Below are 7,465 nucleotides of genomic sequence, written 5' to 3'. Positions count from 1 at the left end.
AGGGTCCAGCCTTGCCTCCCACTGGGCCCGCTGGCACCGTGCTTGGAACAGACCGGCTGGTCCATAATAAACATTGGACAGAAGGAGGGATTAGTCGCAAGAGAGGACAACAGATTAGCACAGGGTGATGGTCAGGAGGGCCCGTCCAGAGCCAAAACAGCCTGGGTTCAGATCCCAGCTCTGCCACTTTATAACTGCAAGCTTCTTAAGTTGTCTCCGCGTCCATTATCTGAAAGACGACTATAATAATAGCTCTTGGGGCTTCCCTGGTGGTCTAATGGTTAAGAATCTGCCTTGCGATACAGGGGACGCCGGTTCGATCTCTGTTCCGGGAAAATCCCACATGCCTCGGAGCAACTAAGCCCATGCACTGCAACTACTAAGCCTGCGCTCTGGAGCCGGGAGCCGCGACTGCAGAAGCCTGAGTGTCCTCAAGCCCGTGCTCCGCAAAAGGAGAAAGCTCTGCAATGAGAAGGCCGCTCACCACAACTAGAGAAATCCCCTCTTGCAGCCACGGAGACCCAGCACAGCCAGAAATAAATGCATGTTTAAAATAATAATAGTTCTTATCAACAAGGATTCTTTAGAGCAACAAGGGGGTTCCTCCACAGCCTGGCACCTGCTGAGAGCTCTGTCCTACTGTGGATGAGTGGACGGCAGGCAGCACTGAAGCTTTGAACCAGCTGTCAGCCCAGCCCCAGGGTATTCTTACGAGGCCACCCAGGGCGGTCAGACTCCACACATGCGCAAGTTCGAGAAAGACCGCGTCCTTCATTTTGGCACCCTGGGCGCCTGACTGCCTCACCCTAGTCCCAACTCTCGTCTGTCTGCCCACTAGTTTCCGTCTGGTCTCCCCCCTTCTCCTGGGGTCCTCTGTTTCCTCCACCCAGAGGACAGGGGCTCTCAGACCAGTCCTGCAAGGGTCTCCAGCCTGGTGACAGTAACCTCCCCGTCACAGAGAGATTAGAGCAAAGGCCAAATGGCCACTTGGAGCCTACGGGACAGGATAACTGGAAGCGATACAAGGATACAAGGAAGCTGGAAGCGATTTCGAAGCTTGGAGCGAGCTCATGGAGTGAGCATCGCCGGTGTGAATGATCACAGCGCCACCTGGTGGTAATGTGGGAGATGGTGCGCCCCCCCCCTCCCCCCGCCGCCCCCCGCCCCGCCATCTTTCACAATGGGAGAAGGCAATGGCACACCACTCCAGTACTTTTGCCTGGAAAATCTCATGGACTGAGGAGCCTGGTGGGCTGCAGTCCATGGGGTTGCTAGAGTCGGACACGACTGAGCGACTTCACTTTCACTTTTCACTTTCATGCATTGGAGAAGGAAATGGCAACCCACTCCAGTGTTCTTGCCTGGAGAATCCCAAGGACAGGGGAGCCTGGTAGGCTGCTGTCTATGGGGTCGCACAGAGTCGGACATGACTGAAGCGACTTAGCAGCAGCAGCAGCATCCTTCACAATGAGGGCGTTTAGACGTTTCAGTTCAGCTCAGTTCAGCTCAGTCGTGTCCGACTCTTTGCGACCCCATGGACTGCAGCACGCCAGACCTCCCTGTCCATCACCAACTCCCGCAGTTTACTCAAACTCATGTCCATCGAGTCGGTGATGCCATCCAACCATCTCATCCTCTGTCGTCCCCTTCTGATACCAAGCCTTGTTGATGAATTGTTTTCGTACAATACATCATTGAATTCTAACAACACTCTAAGGAAGGTATTGTTACCCTTTTTACACGTGAGGACACTGAGCCTCGGAGACTCAAACTGAATTGCCCAAGAAAACACAGCCAGCAAGTGGCAGAGCCTGGACTGTAGCTCAGACTTTCTGACACCAAAACCTTCCCTAAGCCTCAGAGGAATCAGTGAAAAAGAAAATAGATACTTCCCCTGGCCTCACAGAGCTTACAGCCTAGTTGGGATACAGAAATAACGAATTCATTTATCAAGTGTCCACTCTACATTAGGTGGGACTTCCCCAGTGTCTCAGATGGTACAGAATCTGCCTACAGGACAGGAGACCCAGGTTTGATCCCTGAGTCGGGAGGATCCCCTGGAGAAGGAAATAGCTACCCACTCCGGTATTCTTGCTTGCAAAATCCCATGGGCAGAGGAGCCTCATGGGCTACAGTCTATACAGGGCATTAGGTGCTGAGGATGAAGAAAGTGGCCAGGGTCCCTGCCCAAATCAAGCTTGTAGGGAAGATGGACATTAATCAAACAATCACACAAATAAATATTATTGTCATTCAGTCACTCAGTCACGTCTGTCTCTTTGCAACCCCATGAACTGCAGCAAGCCAGGCTTCCCTGTCCTTCACTATCTCCCAGAGCTTGCTCACATTCATGTCCATTGAGTCAGTGATGCCATCCAACCATCTTATCCTCTGTCATCCCCTTCTCCTCCTGCTCTCAGTCTTTCCCAGCATGAGGGTCTTTTCTAATGAGTCAGCTCTTTGCATCACGTGCCCAGAGTATTGGAGCTTCAACTTCAGCATCAGTCCTTCCAATGAATGCTGCTGCTGCTGCTGCTAAGTCGCTTCAGTCGTGTCCGACTCTGTGCGACCGCATAGACGGCAGCCCACCAGGCTCCCCCATCCCTGGGATTCTCCAGGCAAGTTGATTTCCTTTAGGATTGACTGGTTTGATCTCCTTGCTGTCCAAGGGCCTTCTCCAGCACCATAGTTCGAAGGCATCAATTCTTCAGCACTCAGCCTTTTTTATTATCCAGCTCTCAGATCCATAAACGACTACTGGAAAAACCATAGCTTTGACTATACGAACCTTTGTAGGCTAAGTAATGTCTCTGTTTTTTAATACACTGTCTAGGTTTGTCATAGTTTTTCTTCCAAGGAGCAAGCATCTTTTAATTTCATGGCTGCAGTCACCATCTGCAGTGATCTTGGAGCCCAAGAAAATAAAGTCTGTCACTGTTTCCATTGTTTCCCCATCTATTTGCCATGAAGTGTTGGGACTGGATGCCATGATCTTCATTTTTTGAATGTTGAGTTTTAAGCCAGCTTTTTCACTCTTCTCTTTCACCTTAATTAAGAGGCTCTTTAATTCCTCTTTGCTTTCTGCCATAAATATACAAGAGCAAAAACAGACCTGAAGGAAAGGTATAGGTCCTGAGACTGGATTTCAGAGTGCCTACTTGCCCTGGGGTGGTGGCAGACGGGGGCAGGGTGGGAGCAGGGTGGTGGGTAGGGGGCAGGAAGCAGGAAAATCTTCGCTTAAAAAGTGATGCCTTGAGCTGAGATCTGGAAGATGAGTGGGACTTAACTAGGCAAAGAGGCATTCATTTATTCATTAGCACATGAAGGCAATATGGCAGTCAGCCTTGTTTTCATTTTTTTTTTTTGTATTTTAATTTTATTTTATTTTTAAACTTTACAATATTGTATTAGTTTTGCCAAATATCGAAATGAATCCGCCACAGGTATACCCGTGTTCCCCATCCTGAACCCTCCTCCCTCCTCCCTCCCCTACCCTCCCTCTGGGTCGTCCCAGTGCACCAGCCCCAAGCATCCAGTACCGTGCATCGAACCTGGACTGGCGACTCATTTCATACATGATATTATACATGTTTCAATGCTATTCTCCCAAATCTCCCCACCCTCTCCCTCTCCCACAGAGTCCATAAGACTGATCTATACATCGGTGTCTCTTTTGCAGTCTCGTACACAGGGTTATTGTTACCATCTTTCTAAATTCCATATATATGCGTTAGTATACTGTATTGGTGTTTTTCTTTCTGGCTTACTTCACTCTGTATAATAGGTTCCAGTTAAATCCAGAAATAGAGGGATTTCCTGGTGGTCAGTGGTTGGGACTCAGTGCTCTCACTGCCATGGCCCACGTTCGATCCCTGGTCAGGAAACAAAGGTCTCACAAGCTGCATGGTGTGAACGACAACAAAAAAAAGTCCAGAAATAATACACAGAATATTTGCTTTTGCAACTTGCTTTTTTACTCCACATTGTTCTTCAGATCTTCACACACAGATGTCAACACACAGAACCATTCACTTCAACCAAGGAGGCCTTCATGCCATTGACACCTGCCACATGCACTGAGATTTGTCCATCCACGACCCTGCTGATTTCATTTGGGTTGTTTCCAAATTTTCTTGCCTACAGACAGTGCTACGGCCAATAACCTCCCAATGGGTGCATCTCAAAGTGAATCTCAAAAAGAGGCTTTCCGGGTGGCTCAGTGGTAAAGAATCCGATTGCCAATGCAAAAGACGCAAGAGACTCAGATTCAATCCCTGGGTCGGGAAGACTCCTTGGAGTAGGAAACGGCACCCACTCCAGGATTCTTGCTTGGAAAATTCCATAGGCAGAGGAGCCTGGTGGCTACAGTCCATGGGGTTACACAGAGTCAGATGTGACTGAGCAACTGAGCAGAAAGTGCACGTGTGTTAGAGTTCCCCTGAGGTAGGGACCTGTATGCTTTTAAATACTTTTCAACATCATTTTGGCTGAAATGGGGAGAAAATACATTTCCATTGTATTAATAAAGAATGTATCTTTCTGCCATCCTCCTGTGCTGCCACAATAGTACATGTGAATGACCTGGCTGATGCTTTTAAGAAGATCAACAATGTGGAAAAGAGAGGCAAACGCCAGGTTCTTATCAGGCCGTGCTCCAAAGTCATCATCAGGTTTCTAACTGTGATGATGAAGCACAGTTACATTGGAGGATTTGAAATCATCGATGACCACAGGGCTGGGCAATTGTTGGGAACCTCACAGGCAAGCTAAATAAGCACAGAGTGATCAGCCCCAGATTCAAGATCTAGAAAAATGGCAGAAAAACCTGCTCCCATCCCATTAGTTTGGTTTCATTGTATTGTCAACCTCAGCAGGCATTATGAACCCCAAAGAAACAAGTCTAAATCACACAGGAGGGAAAACCCTTGGATTCTTCTTCTAGGGATGTAATGTTTTTGTTCAATCGCTCAGTTGTGTCTGACTAGTTGTGACCCCGTGGACTGCAGCATTCCAGGCTTCCCTGTCTTTCACCATCTCCCAGAGTTTGCTAAAACTCATGTCCATCGAATCGGTGATGCCATCCAACCATCTCATCCACTGTCGTCCCCTTCTCCTCCCGCCTTCGATCTTTCCCAGCATCAGGGTCTTTTCCAATGAGTCAGTTCTTCACATCAGGTGGCCAAAGTACTGGAGTTTCAGCTTCAGCATCAGTCCTTCCAATAAATATACAGGATTGATTTCCTTTTGATGGACTGGTTGGATGTCCTTGCAGTCCAAGGGACTCTCAAGAGTCTTCTCCAACACCACAGTTCAAGAGCATCAATTCTTCAGCATTCAGCCTTTCTTACTGTCCAGCTCTCATATCTGTACATGACTACTGGAAAAACCATAGCTTTGACATACGCGCAAATAAAATGCCTCGGAGCACTCTGAAGAAAATAAATTCAAAAATCTAAAAATTCATACAAAAACAAATGCATTTACTAGTTCCTGTACCTTAGCTGAAGCCACCTTAAGGTCATATTTCTGTAGGCTTTGTTCTTTGTCCCCTTCTTTTGTATAATTTTTCCAAGTTGGAAAACTTTTAGAAAACATACTCAAAGGGCTTTAAATGATGTGGGGATTTTTTAGGGGGGAGGCTTAAGACTTATTTTGTTTATATAAGTTTGCTGCACTGGGTCTTCACTGCTGCACAGGGGCTCTCTCTAGTTGCAGTGAGTGGAGGCTACTCTCTAGTTGAGGTGCACGGTCTCCCCTCTGCAGTGGCTTCTCTTGCTGCGGAGCACAGCCTCTAGGGTGTGGGCTCAGTAGCTGTGGCTCCCAGCTTCCAGCACACGGGCTCAATAGTTATGGCGCACGGGCTTAGTTGTTCCTCGGCATGTGGGGTCTTCCCGGAGCAGGGATCAAACCCATGTCCCATGCATTGGCAGGCAGATTCTTCATCACTGGACCACCAGGGAAGCCCCTGATGTGGTGTGTTGTTTTTTTTTTAAACTCACTCATTTCATAAATGGGACTACCTTTTGCAAGCCTGATTTCAAGGTTTCAGCTGAGTACTCTGTCGCCTTCAGGCTGGCAGGTCTCAGGCAAGTGGCATCCCTGTAGTTACAGCGGGTCACCTGAAGATGTACATTACCTAGAGGTAGGTGGTCCCTTGGAGGAGGGGCTCATGTTTCTCTTCAAGCTTCTGCACATTGGACCAGGGTGTACCCTGCCCAGTCTGTGAGGAGCTTCTTGGGAAAACCTGAGTTAACCAGCACCCGCTTCCCGCTGATCTCCTTCTGTGTTATGGCCCCTTCACCTGGTTCCAGGTGTACGTGTAAACTCCACGGGAGAAGTTTTAGAGCATCAGGTGTGACACAGACCTTGAGGCTCATGGTGGGGGTGGGGCACCAGGGGTGCCTGCCTAGTTCTCATCAACCCCTTTTCTAGAATTGCCTCTGATTCTCAGAACTATGGCTAGTGAAGGGTGAAAGGGACTCTAAGGCCAGGACACACCACCTTCTCTACCGGATTCACTCACCAGACACTCCCTTCCGTCCATTCCGTCAGGAGATAAGCAGATGAATCGAGCTGAACAGAAAGTCGCATCCCTGGAAACGGATATAGGACCCAGCGGCAATTCCAAACTCCGCCACGAGGTGGCAGCACAGCCCCGGCTCTGGCCCTGGTCTCTCAATAGTTTGGGGGTCCACCAGGAACCTCAGATCTGTGTCCAGACCCTGTCTTGCGGTTCCTCTGCCTGTCTCAGCTGTGTGACTCCCTCTGAGTGCCCCGTACCCATTAGGAAACCCCCTAAGCTGGCTAAGATACTGCAATGTACTGAGGCACAAGGAATCCTGTGCCCCTGAGAGTCTGCTCATCCCATCACACTGGAGACAGAGTAGGGTTACCAGACAGCCCCGGAAAACCTAGAGGGGGCAGGAGGAGGCTCGAGCCTGTGTGCAGCAGAGACAGGGCTTCCAGAACCAAATAAAGTAGCCCGAGTTCCTGTCCTAGATGAAATCAGTCCTGAATATTCATTGGAAGGACTGATGCTGAAGCTGAAGCTCCAATACTTTGGCCACCTGATGTGAAGAACTGAGTCATTAGAAAAGACCCTAATGCTGGGAAAGATTGAAGGCGGGAGGAAACGGGGACGACAGAGGTTGAGATGGTTGGATGGCATCACCAACTTGATGGACATGAGTTTTATCAAATTCCGGGAGTTGGTGATGGACAGGGAGGCCTGGCGTGCTGCAGTCCATGGGATTGCAAAGAGTCAGACACGACTGAGCGACTGAACTGAACTGAGTCCCTGTCCCAGCTTCTGCCTCTTCCTTCACCTAGTGCCCATAAGATCCTGAACCAAGGATCAGTGGTCTGTGGCCACGTGCCAAGCCCTGCCTTCTCTGCCCACCATTCTGGCAGCTGAGTTCACGGGCCTGAGCCACCTACACACTGCCTCAGCAAATAGGGGCCGCCA

The 7,465-nt window shown here is 49.2% G+C and overlaps 1 pseudogene; it reads left to right on the top strand.

Annotated features, from left to right (window-relative positions):
• The first annotated feature begins 979 nt into the window (after positions 1 to 979).
• On the top strand, positions 980 to 5,009 carry LOC147360235 (small ribosomal subunit protein uS8 pseudogene; annotated as a pseudogene).
• Positions 5,010 to 7,465: the final 2,456 nt, after the last annotated feature.

Source organism: Bos grunniens, chromosome 13 (genome assembly GCF_055505025.1).
Source record: "Bos grunniens cultivar Pamir isolate PY7600 chromosome 13, Bosgru_T2T1.0, whole genome shotgun sequence".
NCBI lineage: Eukaryota > Metazoa > Chordata > Mammalia > Artiodactyla > Bovidae > Bos > Bos grunniens.
Note: the sequence above shows the minus strand (reverse complement) of the source record. Positions and strands in the feature narration are given on the sequence as shown.